Here is a 14,104-nt window from a genome sequence, read left to right on the forward strand (position 1 = left end):
GCGCGAAAACGCGACGGGTAAGTATGAATGCCGGAAAAACTCCGTGTGACGTCGTTCTGGTTCCCCGCAAGTGAGGTGACCTTGGGGCGAGGCTTTGAGCGCTAATACTACACAGGATGCTAGCAGGTAGCAGAGTACCATGCTAGCTGGTTGCGTTTGGCTTAAATAAAGATTATTAATACCTTATCAAGCGAAGAAAACTTTCCGACCTTAGCCAGTTTTAATAGGTGATTATTAGGACATGTTTCCCTCAGCTGTGTGCCTCATGCATGCAATGGTAATCGAAGGCGATGTAAAACTCCTATCTACTCGTACAGAAAATAGGTCCCTGTGACGTCACGTGGAGTGGCATCGCATGGGCGCCAATATGGCCTTTTTCAAATGGGGATAAAATTGACCATTAATATTCGCCTAAACTGGGATTTCTAAAACCAAACAACTTTTATATTATGAATACGTTAATGGTAGGTAAAGAATCGCAATCAATGCCTTTCGTTTTCTTAGATGAAGGAAACTACCATATTTTGTTGCTCGCAGGAAATTACAGCTTATATCGATGTAATCGCTGAGAAGTGGCTTAATATTTAGGGAAATATGTTTCCCTGAGCATTTAAAGAAACGCAAGGGCGAATGCTCATGTAGCAGTATTATAGAATTAGCATGGTGCTTTTTAATTGTTTGCTTTTCTTGTTTTCGCTCGCAGGAGGCACCTGGGAAACTCTCCGGAGACAGTATGTTTAAAATCTTTTCCTTCGGAAATGAGTTCCCTTCACTTCGATGCCAGCACCACAGTTTTATCACCCCTGATTTGAGGAATCTTGGCACGGAAAGAATAATTCGAAGCAAGGGTTAGCAAGCGACATAAATGTCAGTTTAGGGGTTATTCTCAAAAAGCAGTTAAGTTAAAAAAAATGTAAAACGTTCTAATGGAACAAATCTGAAGAAGTAAAAAACAGATCATAAAAAAATGGAGGAGGTGGCAGACTGGAAAAAATTTACACTCCCCCAGTCTCGAACCCTGGCTTTCATAACAGAATCGCGGCACGCTACCACTCGTCCAAAGCGACGTTAAACAATGAACGAAATTTTTAAAATTCAATTCACTGTGACCATATTTTTAATTTTTTAAATGCTTTTTTCTCTCAAACCCAGGCGTATATGGACAAAACCCTTCAACAGTTTTCCTATCTAAGTGTCTACTTTCAAATAAAAAGAGGTTTCATCTTCTTTCTTGACATCCATAAGGCAAAGTCTCCTTGTTAGCTTTAACCTGCCCTAGATAGTGCGTGAACCATCCTGATGACTTTTATTATGCATGCGGTGAAGTTACTTGAAACGGCTCAAAGGTGGAAAATTACTCCCACTGTCAGACAGGGTTATAAGCTTTATTTTGGCTGCCTATTGGGTGGCCAAGATAAAGAATGGGCTCCCCATGTGTTGTGTGGCACCAGGCAAGAGCTTCTTACTGGTTGGACTAAGGGAAAGCGTCATAAGTAATTTACCGTCCCCATGATTTGGCTGATCATTTTTCAGACTGTTATCTTTGTTGAAGAAATGAAAGGAATTACAACGTAGTCAAAACGCACGGTAAAATATCCAGACAACTTTGAAACAGCGACACTGCCGTTCAATCACTCCGAAAATTTAAAAGTGCCGAAACCAATGGAGTATGTTAATCTTATCAAAGATTCAGAAAGTAATCAAGAACGTGATAATGAAGGATTCGGAAACTCGAAGGACCCAAATTTTGGACCGAGTAAATCTGCTTGAACTCATTTCATAACGCAAGAGAATTTAAATGATCTACTCCACGATTTGAATTTTATCCAAAAAGCAGGGTAAAATCTAACCCTGCAGGATCACAATTAAAGGGTTGAAAATTGTTGGATCTTAATTCGAAACTTTTGAAGTCCCGCTCCTCTCCATGACGAATTTGATTTGGTTTCTTCTCTAAAAAACTATTTGCTTTTTGCAATGATGTTCTCTCTGTTATGAATACTCTTAATTTTAAATTAAACACAGATGATTAGCGTTTGTTCATTTATTCTACGTAGGCTAATCACTTACATAATGGCAACGAGCTCCCATCAATACATTTAACTCATGAAACTGATATGAAAGAATCTTACTAGAATTTGCAGTTACTTTTAGAAAAAATCACTACCCAAAATATAAATGGAAAATTTGTGGCCACTTAAAATAATTGCAGTGCTACTATAATTACAGCTTGGCTATACGAAATGTTGTTGCTTCTTCTGTGAATGGGATATGAGAGACAGAAAAAATTTAACTTGAAAAAAATTTGTCCAGAACGTAAAGAACTCGTCCCTGAATTCAAAAATGTCCCTTTTAAGCTTTTGGTCGATCCAAAAAACATTCTTTTTTCACCTCTACATATTAATTAAGGACTTTTTTTTTATTTTCTTGAAGCCATGGACAAAAATGGTGCTGGTTTTTCTTTATTTGAAACAAAAAGTCCTTCAATTAAGTGACGCAAAGATCAAATAAGGAATACGTATTGGGCCACAAATTAGGGATTAAAAGATTCAGATTTTCAACAGCAAGTGAGGTGAATGGAGAAAAGCGCGTGGAACGCATTAATAAATATATCTCAACATTTTTAGGAAATATCATGGCTGAAAATTATCGTGATCTGGTGGCTATATTAACATAATTAAATCGTACCAAAATATGGGCTGCAATATGAATTTTAAAAACTATTTTCTCGGCTCTAACCCTGCCTTTTTCCACCAAACCTCGGTGCTTCTAGAGATGAACACAGTGAGCGTTTCGACCAAAATAGTTTACATTTGGAAAAATGGAACCAAGGAAATTTCAGCACCATGTTAGCAGATTACTGTTTGACACTGACACAGGGACCTAGTTTCTATACGAGTAGTTAGGAGTTTTACACCGTCTGAGATTACCAATGCATGCATGAGGCACAGGGCTCAGGGAAACATCTCTTAATAATAAGCTATTTAAATTTTCTAAGGTCGGAAAGCAGGGATGCCGACTTACAAAAAATATAGGGGGCCTCAAACCGGGGATCTTGCCCCGGGAAATTTTGGAAGTAGTGAGTTTAAAGTTTTTTGAGCATTTTAGAAGAGCCATGTGATCAACATTAGAACCCTTATAAAGTTATAACTATAATCTCGATATCTGGACACTCCGGGGGAAATCGACAATCCTGACAAATTTTTTCCTCACACCCATAACGAATTTTTGAGGGGGCTCGGGCCCCCTCAGGCCTCATGGAGTCGGCGCGGCGCCACTGTCGGAAAGTTACTTTCGTTTGATAAGGTATTAATATTCCTTATTTAAGCCAATCGGTACCTGCTAACAGCCTGCATCGTAGCGGCGTTCATAGCCTCGTACCAAGGTGGTTTCATACGGTGGTAGCCGGAACCAGAATGACGTAACGCGGGCTTTTCCCAGTATTCATACTTAGCCGGCGCGTTTTCGCGTGCTTGAAAATGTTCACTTTTCATTGAATCGCGAAAAATTGACGTCGCCATTTAAAAATCTAAAACCGTTAAGTATTTACTCCAGGAGTAATAATCTTTCCATTCAGACAATTAAAAATAATAGGAAACCTCCCTACTATGGAATGTGCACTACACGCAACTTCGAAGAAAATGTCCTTCAAATGGTGGAGGAAGCAGAGGCCGTGGTGCATTGCATATGAACCGTTAGTTAGAACCGTAATAAGGCCTGAAGATGCAGAAAAAGGTGGTCTAAAATCACTCTACAGTAGGCCGGCCCTTATTTTTCAGAATTGCGAAAAGCTATGTTTTACTAGTCTCAAAATGATCCAAATGAGGTCTATATTCAAGTGTTAAAATTTGGTTACTTTAAAATAACGGCAACCCGTGCCCCAAAAGCCCTAAGTACTGAGGACCCTCAATTGAGTTTTTTGGAGCAGTAAAATAGCTATTCCTATGTACACGGTGAAAGTAATGTCCTTCATGACCGATTTTCTGTATATTTTGACCTATCTCTAAGCTTTTAGGAGATATAGCCCGTCGTAATGTAATCCACCCCCCCAGGGCGCCACCCCGCACCGCGGCGCCGCTGAGTTACGGCCCGCACCACTTACTAGAGACTTCACCTCCACCCTCTCGACAAAGTCTTTCCTCCTCATGACAATATTTACATGGTAATGGTATAGAATTGAACATGCTGATCCTCTTGTGTCCTGATTAATGTTGTTTAAGCCCACAATGTCAATTTTAACCCTTCAGTGCCATCCTATGCGCTAGGTACCGACCCCTAAAACCTTAATTTGTTGCCACCATACGACCGCGAATCAGTCTAGCAAGTTCCAAAATGCTCTTTATGTACAAAATACTATAAGTATGTGATAAAATTGTGTCTGTGAATCATAAAGGAAATAAGGAGATGAGCAAAGCTTCCAAGGCTCCAACAGTAGATAGAAATATTCAAGGAAGAAGAAACGAGGGTGTCAGTTCACGGACAGTGGACATATAGTTCTAGTGTATAGAGTGCAAAGGATAGGAAGTGCTAAGTTTTTTAGGATGTAAGGAGAATAATGGCGAAATAACTAGCTTATGATGAATACACGTGACGTTCATTTTAAGAATTGGCCAACAGGGAAAGGCATGAAATCAAGACCCAATCCAGGCATTCAACTCGCTGGAAAAGAAGTGAAGAAAAACTTGGCTGAAAGTTACCTACAGTGAGAATAGTACTGTATGTTTTCGCTATCAAGTAATGGGTTCAAAATGCATGAGACTTAGTACGAGAAAAACCGCAAGAAATGAATTTCATCTATAGTACAAAACGAGAATTCCTGAATTACTACGGAAAATAAAGCGATCGAAAAGTTAGAAAAATTACGCAAAGAATGGATGAACGTACGACGAAATAAAGAGAGAGCGCGAAATACAGTGGATATGAAGTCGTAACAAAACTTGATGATTTGTTTGACATTGCAAGGAGCGGTGCCATTGAGTTATAGACGCACGAGGAGGAAAGTGCAGTTCATATCTCGGATAAATGTGCTTGGGCTGAGGGAGTAAAATTCTTACGCAATCAAAGAGGAGCACGAAATGAAGGTGTTAGAGGAATAGATTTCAATATATTCAAGAAGGAAGAAAAAGGTGTGGTTCTACGCTCCTTGTGGTGCATCTGCTCCCAACAGTGACCCGCAGTTCCTAAAAAGATTTGTTAATTACGCAAGTGTTAACCTGGACATAGCGAAAGCAGTACAAAAGATGTTTTCAAACCACTTGTGGTACCTGAGTGAGGAGTTGTAGGCCTGGCATTCTTTGACGGATCCTTTTATAGGTATGAAAAGGAAAACGTGATACTCCGTATGAGGACATGTGAGGGAAAATATGATCCACCGAAGAAGGCATTCTATAAACATAAAGACATGACTAAGGTATCTTTATCAAATTTTGTTACCACTCATTCGAGAAAGCTATTTAATACATTGTAAATATGCACTCCATTCTTTGATGCGCACATGCGAGGATGGGATGAACAACCAAGAACGATTTGTAAATTATTCGCGGTCCACAAGTGGTAATTGATTGTGCAGAGAGAAGTGTGAAACAAATTCAAGTTTTCCAGTCAGTTAAGGAAGAAACTTTCAAAATTTATTACTAAGTGCGAATTTTCATCGCAGCACAACCCCCAACGTGCGCAAGGACACTTAAATTGCCAAATATGGGGTGTCAGTGAAAGATTAGAAGTACTCTGAAAATTGATTTTATTTTGGTTGATATCTACTGAAATTCATTACCAGCGTGAAAATAAATTGATCAATTGGATTGGAAATATTGTCATAGCAATTAAATTCTTTCTAGCGCAAGCACATTTTTTCAGAGGCTAGATCTTGACCCCACTTTGACACTACGTGTCGAAACCGGGTCGGTATTTTGTTAATAAAAAAGTGTGTGGAAGTTAACCATTTTATTTGATCCTCATGAATGTAAAACATTTCCACTATATATCGCCGGACACTGTGAATTATAATGTGTAATTAACTCGGACTCCATCACTCTAAGAACTCTTCCGCAACTACTACTCAAAATATAGACCCAATCGCCTAAGGAACTAAGTATTAGTGATACATAAACAGCAAGACGTAATACGAATCAATAAAGATAGGAAAAAACCTCGCCACGGAGCCCGAAAGAAAACACTCCGACGCCCCAACATGAGTGTGGAGTTTCTTCAGTGCATTCCATCCACTAATCTGAATTCTGATTGGGCTCATGCTCCTGGAGTTTGACTCCTGCTTCGGTAGCTCTGTCGCGTCCGTCCTCGTCGGCTCTTGGTGTCACGAAGGCTAAGGATGCAGGCTGCTTCATGTGCCAACCTTTCACGTTTTCACCGACCCGACTACATCAGTTAAGTCGGAGTCACTGCTGTCTACATATTATTGAATACGATAGAACATTCGCATAGTACGAAAAAGGACTAGATGGAAATGAAAAACTGTATGGATAATTTTCCAAATTCTTCATGAAATGAGATTTTGTTTCGAAAATCGATATCAGTGGAAAACAAAATAAATTTACGCAATTCAAAATTTTATAACGAGAGCAGTGATTCATTTGCGTTAGAGTGGATAACAAAAATATGGTAATGCCATCATATGCTTCGGGAAAAAAAAATTTTCGTAGAGATCAGAATCCGTGACTTCAAATTGCTGCCGTGAAAAATAATTTGCTTTTCCACTAAGCCAACTCACTCACTGATTTCAATATTGCTTCATTACGGGCTTTCTGAAATCATGCAAGAGAACGAAACAGTCTTCTAGTGTCATGAAACCAAACTAAATTGGAACTCGCTGTGCCAATATTTGCCGTGATATTGCGGCGAATATTTTATGCGTGTGCTTTGTTCGTTATTTCTCATCTCAAAATCTACACAGTTAATTGTAATAATAATTACTTCCACGGATTGGCCAATTTACGAGATAAAGTGATTTGAAGTTATGGAGGTGGATTCATGCATGAGCTGCACAATTTATGTAGCATTAAAGATTGCTCACATCCCGTGTGCAAAATTCTTTTTTAAGGTGTAATAATGATGAAGATATTGCGGGAGATGGGAACGTTGATCAAATTTCTCTCCTATTGGTCAGTGGCGGCTTGCCCATGAGGACGCCGCCCCTCCCAAAGATTTGAAAACGGAAAAAATTAAATACCCATTCAATTACAATTATACACCTAATTAACCAAAGTATTTTTTTCAATCGCATACATCGAAAATGTAGAAAAAAGGAAGAATAGCGCGCGAAGTATTAATTTGTAGCCGTGGGGCGCTGGCCGGAATGTCCCAATCCCTTTTAACATGCAGTTACATGATACAGTGGTAGTGGTGGGGGCAGCAGGTGCTATGACGCGTCTAAGCTTATGCCGTGTTAGACAAAGTTGACATAAGCGTCCAATTAGATAGTGCGTGCAGATTAAGAATTGAAAAGCTTAATGAAGAAGTGTCTAAAAACCGTTACACAAGCCTCACGAGCCGCCACTGCTACTGGTACTATAGAAAACAATGAAACTCAATTTCCAAACTGCGGCGAAAGAGGCTCAATTCTTAGCAGTTCTTTTGAATCCGACTGTGCAAGGACTGTGTTGTGTGAAGTTTCCCCGAACATAATATTAACTCTTCCTCTGAGGTCAAAAGAAGCATATATTGTCAGCCAAGAAATCGTTTCATCTAAAGAAAAGTCTCTCGGTAAATGGGTTCGTGGTACTTTATTGGGCCTTCAAAAGGCCCTTATTATACGAGACTAAAGCCAAGTGATCAAATTAGTATGGTAATAGAAGTGTGAGAAATATCACGTAAGTAAATACCTTAGGAGGGAACGCATTTCTGTTATACACGACGCACTTTTTAGTTGTATACATTTGGCGGGTTGCTGGATAGTATTTTATTGCAAAGAAATTAGCAAAATTCGAATAAACACTATTCAAGAGCTAATTAAGAAACTCAAACGTACCACTTCATTGGATGGGGATCACTATAACCTCAAATAAAAATACAGATAATGACCGCAATGGAAGATAATTCATCGGATCACAACATTATAATAAATGCTATTCTCCGATAGATATACTAAGTAATACGTCACTCATTTCTTATACGAAAGATGTTGACTCGTAACTAAGTGTTTTGAACTTAAAAGGACACAAAATTCACACGAAAAGGCACAAAATATAGATATGTGTAGAGCGTTACTCATTTTTATTCGCAAAATGTTGGTTCGCAACTGAGTCTATCGAACTTAAAACGGCACTAAATGTACATCACAAAGGTAGATGTAATAAAGTTACACGCAAATTAGCATGACCGCATTGTAGACACAAAAATCCCGCGCATGAAAAAAGTCGAGAATAAAAAATCAGTTCAATCTAAAAATAGGGATTATAAAAAAAAACAACAGAAAACGCTCACGGTATAATATTAATCAGATTTCCAAATAACGTACCCTCCATCATAATAATTATAGTCTTCATATGCACATATGTATATATAAAATGTATGCACTTATAATACTTATCTCTTCGCAAAAAAAACACATCACTATGATTTGTCCTGTTTCTATGAAGAAATTCGTGAATAGTTTTTCATGTTGTGTGGATGCTGATGCATGGATATGATTGCGGACAACAAGATAGAAATGGATAAAATAAGTGACCAAATTTAAACTTGCAGGAATGTAATTTTGGAGGGGAAGTACAAGTACAAGGTGGACCTACAGAAAACTGATTCTGAAAATACCATATGACGTCCTATTATTGAAGTAATCGATGGAAAAACATCAAAATGAGAACGTATTTGGTTTTACGCAATCACAGCCTAAAAAAGTGGACGAAGCTAAATATGACGGAACCGTTTTCATAACGATAGTAAACAAAACAAAGGTATCCATGGGCCACAAAACGAAACAATAAATATATAAACAAATTAATAAAGACCATTGATGTACGATAAATGCGGGAGAATAAACACATACCCCAACTGAAAGCACAATTCATCTGTCACTCACACAGGCAATATATCACGACAAAGAATATTACAGAAGAAAAAACTAATAGAAAAAGGCCAACGGCGATTGTGAACTTCATTCGTAATAGTCTTGGCGGTATGAATTGTGTTAAGCTTAAGTGCTCTTCGAAATATAAAATGAAAAAGGAGACATGTTTGAAAATGAAGTTATGCTGGCTGTCATGGCCTATAAATAAGGTCAACCTTTAAAATAACAAACAAATACCAACAGCAAAGCTTCGTGAAAGACCTGAAGGTCAACGTGTCTCTATCAAAGAGATGTAAGTAAACAAATTAGAATAATTTGATCGTATTTTCAACCACCTTTGGCAGAAATTGTGTTTTCTTAGCTAGGCTTAGATTGCTTGAACAATTGAGAATCGATATCTTCAAGAGCGACACGGAGAACATAATATTAGAGCCCCCACTATATTTCCAAATCCCTCATAAACGATAAAATTAGAGAAATATTTGGCCAAACGGATGGATATGGAAATTTGCATTTGCCCCGTATCATTACGGACTTAAATAAATGGCAGGCGTAATTCTGTTTGAAGATTCACTTTTCATATAGAAGCGGCTGGTGTTTTAACACCCCATGCCACACGCCTTTTTAGAATAACAACACAAATAATAACAGTCCAAGAGAGAGGAAAATTCATCTGTCAATTAATACGAAAAAAATATTAATGCAGAGTACTAAGGAAGAAATGATTCGTAGAAAAATAAAAAATGACGATCGAGGATTCCATGCGTAGAAGTGTTTGCGATGTAAATGAGATTCACGTCCAACAATGACATCAAAAAAAAGAAAGAAATGGCTGAAAATGCAGTTAAGTTTGAAGTCTTGTCTGCAGCAACAAGGTCGACCTTTGAAAGAAGAAGAACCTAAACCAACCAGTCTTTCGAACCGGCGAAGCTTTTCGAAACACGAAAATTCCAAGTCAATATATCTGAAGGTCAACGCCTCTCTATTTCGTAAAGTAGTAAGCAGACAAGTTATCTTCATTCCCTCGTACTCTCAACCATTTATTTTGCTGAACATTATGTTGCCTATTTTATTGTGGAGACATTAATTCCAAATCTGGCAATATGCGACGAAAGACTGCCCTTTTAAATGACTTCGTAAAAATATATAAAGTGACGGTAGGTGTCCCGTAGTGTAAATGAAAACAGCTGGACAGGTTCTTTAAGAGTTTAACTTGAATATCTATAGCAAGGATCTCCTAATAACTAAGAATTCATTAACTTATTTAATAACTAAATGCATTAGGAAGAAGTGAACGATTAAGTTAGGAGCCTTTGCCATGCTTTCAAACATTCAGTGGATATCGACGCAAGAACATATGAAAAGGTAATTCCGTTGTGAAGAATAACGTTCATTAAAGGTTAATGTGTAGGTTTTCAGTAAATGCCAACTAGACAAGACTATTCACATTACTTCATCACTATTTAAAAAATAATCGAACAACAGCAGGCGAATCAATTAGTAGCATTGAGGCATAAACGTGTTGATGTTGCCAAGGAAACATAATACTTTCCACAGATAATAACAGCAGCGAAATGAATAAGGCCAATCCTTCACCGAATGCAAATATAGCCGGAAAAAAACCCTTATGAAGCCTATTCACAAGACGCTAATATCCATGAAGAATACTCAAGTGTAGGTAAAATTTTAGAATCCAGTAAGTGGTAAAATGATTAATTTTGAAATAAGTAAACTATGATAGGGAAATTTAAAAAAAATCGTCACCTCCATCTTGAGATCTACGCAAAAAAACCTAAACTCATACGAAGCTCTATCGATCTTATTTTGTATTTTCCCTGCATTGTTTCTAATAATTCCATTAACGGAGGAACAAGACAAAGAAAAATAAAATCTTCAGTTCGTAGACGAAAGCATATAATCCCGCACATGTAAATAAATAATTACTTCCATTTGAAGTAAAGGTTAGCATATTAATGGCAACATTTTGGCATATAACATAATGAAATGATGTATAATATTAAAAAATGAAATCCACTTACCATTTCTCCCCTCAGGATATCTCTCCGACGTAATATAATTCCCAGAAATTCCACACTCGTTATAACTGACACAGCAGTATTTTCACACGGAAAAATTTACTGGAAATAATAAGAAATGGACACACATTAACATAATGCTATCATCAAGCAGAAACCAAAAGTACAAAACCCGAATGATTAAATATTACCGAAGCAACGTCCGGCTATTGTGAACACGGAAAAGTGTACATCGGAAATTAAAAAATAGTGAAAAATGATAGTTAATCAACTTAACTATTCAATTCAATTCTTATAATTTGCAACAGTCGTGTGATTCAACGGTAAAGAAGAGAAAGTTAGCGAAAAAATAATGAGAAGTTTTTTTGGTTGAATTCAGACGAAATATCCGAATAACTGCGATAAACTTAAGCGATCACAACTGCTTGCCGACGACAGAAAGGAGAGAGACGTCTACTTCAAATATAAACGCGAATTATATTAAGAAGTTAGTCCAGTAAGATCTCCGCATAACTCTCGTGACTGAAAACATCTGGGTGTAACAAGCGATGGTCAAATGGGGCAGTCTTGCGAGAATTCCATCTCCTTGGTGATAAGGCCCATAAAACTCGGAATATTCTTGCGGCAAGAGCTACCTCCGAATACGAGAATAATACGAGATAACAATCGCTTCCACCAAACGATGGGGGACGAATTCTTTCGTGTACGTTGTTCTCAAAACCTCTTAAGAAATCACCGGAGGAGTTAGTTCGTATGACCTTAGGGAAAAAGTACTCTGCAAGCAATTCACATATTATCGCAATCATGTCTTATTGATCAGAATCCGCCTTACATTAGTGAAAATAAGATCACAATATGACCAATGGATCGCTGCAACGGACAATTTATGAACATCTGATATGCGAGACATTCTGACGACATTACTGAAACTAGCTCACTAGACATCGAACTCAATTTGTGAACAATGTAGACTCGCAATAACTCTCGGAGTCGTGAAAGCGAAAAAGCGGTAATGAATAGGGAATGTATTGAAAATCGAAAAGAGAAAATATATCCCAATATCGTCCTATCTTTGGCAGAAACAATGGAAACACAGTAATCACTCTCTAATGTATCACAATTACGCTACCTTCAAACGTTTGAGGTTCTTTGCCAAGGGTAATACAAAATAATCAAAGGCGGGATAAATCTCAATAAAGTAGAGAAAATCACGAATTATTATAAGCACCAGGCAAAGCAGATTCACTGATATATTAAACATTAAAATGTTATAGCAATGACATATGTATGACACGATAAAAACGTAAACTAATGAATGGCTTGTTTACTTACGTCTTAACTCCACGGTGGTTAGCAGGACACTGAGAAGGATTGGGGCTCCGTGGATGCGATTCGTCACCTGAGTGAAGGACGTTTATGACGTCACGAAAATTTGAGTCTCATTTATTTCGTAAAAAAATAAAAATAGAGTATCAGTATTCAGCTAATAAGTAATATGAATTTAAAGTTAATTTTTAAATGTAATATTTTTAATTAATTCATTTAAAATAATTTTAAAAACTATTACGCCACTTTTTGATTTACGATTTCGAACACCGATTGGCTTTTGTTTTCCTGACGTCACGTCTGCTTTCCTTGTGCGCGGAACAAGTTCGTCTGTCTCAGTGTCTGGGCCCTTTTGACTCTCCGACGGTTTTTAAATGCTCTATTCAACTCCTCATTCCATTTTCGTATCCTCCCCACCTCCCTGACTTTCCTCCTCCACCCACAACTCAACGGTCTTCTTAAGCGTCATCACACCATATAAATCGTTATCTTTTGTCTCATTTCAAACTGCTTGCACACCGCTATAGCGTAACATTGTCTACATCAACAGACGGCTGTTTCTAACTCCATTGACGTCTGTATGACGACCCAATGGATACACGGATGCAGATACGTGATTATTTTTCGTGCACGCGGAGTTTGGTGGAGAAATTTAAAAACAGTGAAATAGCGTGTGCACGAGAGGTCAGAGTTGGAAGAAAACCTGGTGCACACAACGGCTTGCTGGGACGACATAAACGTGATTGGCAGTATTTGGGTCCGTGAGTAAAATATTATTATTAATGTGTATTATCATTATAATTGCCATCGTATAATATGCATTTCATTGCTTGATTCGTCGTTGTTTGGCTAATATCCATCAAAATACAATAACATGGTCAACTGCTGGGATCTTATGATTCAATTTGCTGCACTTTTTGACTCCACAACTCATCACAAACATCTGGCCGCCCTGCGTTTTATCAGCGGGTAAATCAGTTTCCCTTCGAACGGTATTTCTTTCTTAAGGCATAATTAAGCGGTACATTAAAACGTACGGGTTAATATGTGAATGAATGAACGACTTTGGTGGATATAAACGGAATATTTCACGAATGCATGAACAAAATTAGAACAGGTTCCATTTCCTGTAGATGCATTTGCTTAAGCTGGGTGGTTACACGCAGGGCCGGCCTTAGGGCGGGGCGACCGCCACGGGCCCCGCGCTTTGGGGGGCCCCGCGTTCCTGAACAAAAAATGAAATATGCGATAGTTTTGAAAACCCAATTCCAACTATTACTGTATTGTTAAGTCCAGGCTAGACAAAAATTAATATCATGAAAAAGGAATAATAATGCAGTAAATTTATTGTGCAATTGCGTTTGTCAGTACAGTACTGTGTCGTGTGAGTGATAACAACGAACTCAACTGCGTGATGGTATCATAACGGCGTAATTACGAAGTCTGAATTTGGGAGGGGAACGCATACTTAGCCAGAGAGTGGTAGGGATTAAAAATGCTCGAGTTTGTAGATGGGGTATAGAGTTTAATATTTTAAGTGAACGGCCCCGCACTGAAAGTTCGCCCCTGGCCCCGCACCTGCTGGGGCCGGCCCTGGTTACACGGTGCATTTTCATGTTCATTTACGCGTTCGTACATTTAGACATTAAGTTGTTAATGGCTGATATTCCGTGTAAACAGGCCGTAAGTGACGGTCTCTTTTGTGTATTTTTAAAAGGTAAAT

Source organism: Ischnura elegans, chromosome X, assembly GCF_921293095.1.
Source record: "Ischnura elegans chromosome X, ioIscEleg1.1, whole genome shotgun sequence".
NCBI classification, from domain to species: Eukaryota; Metazoa; Arthropoda; class Insecta; order Odonata; family Coenagrionidae; genus Ischnura; species Ischnura elegans.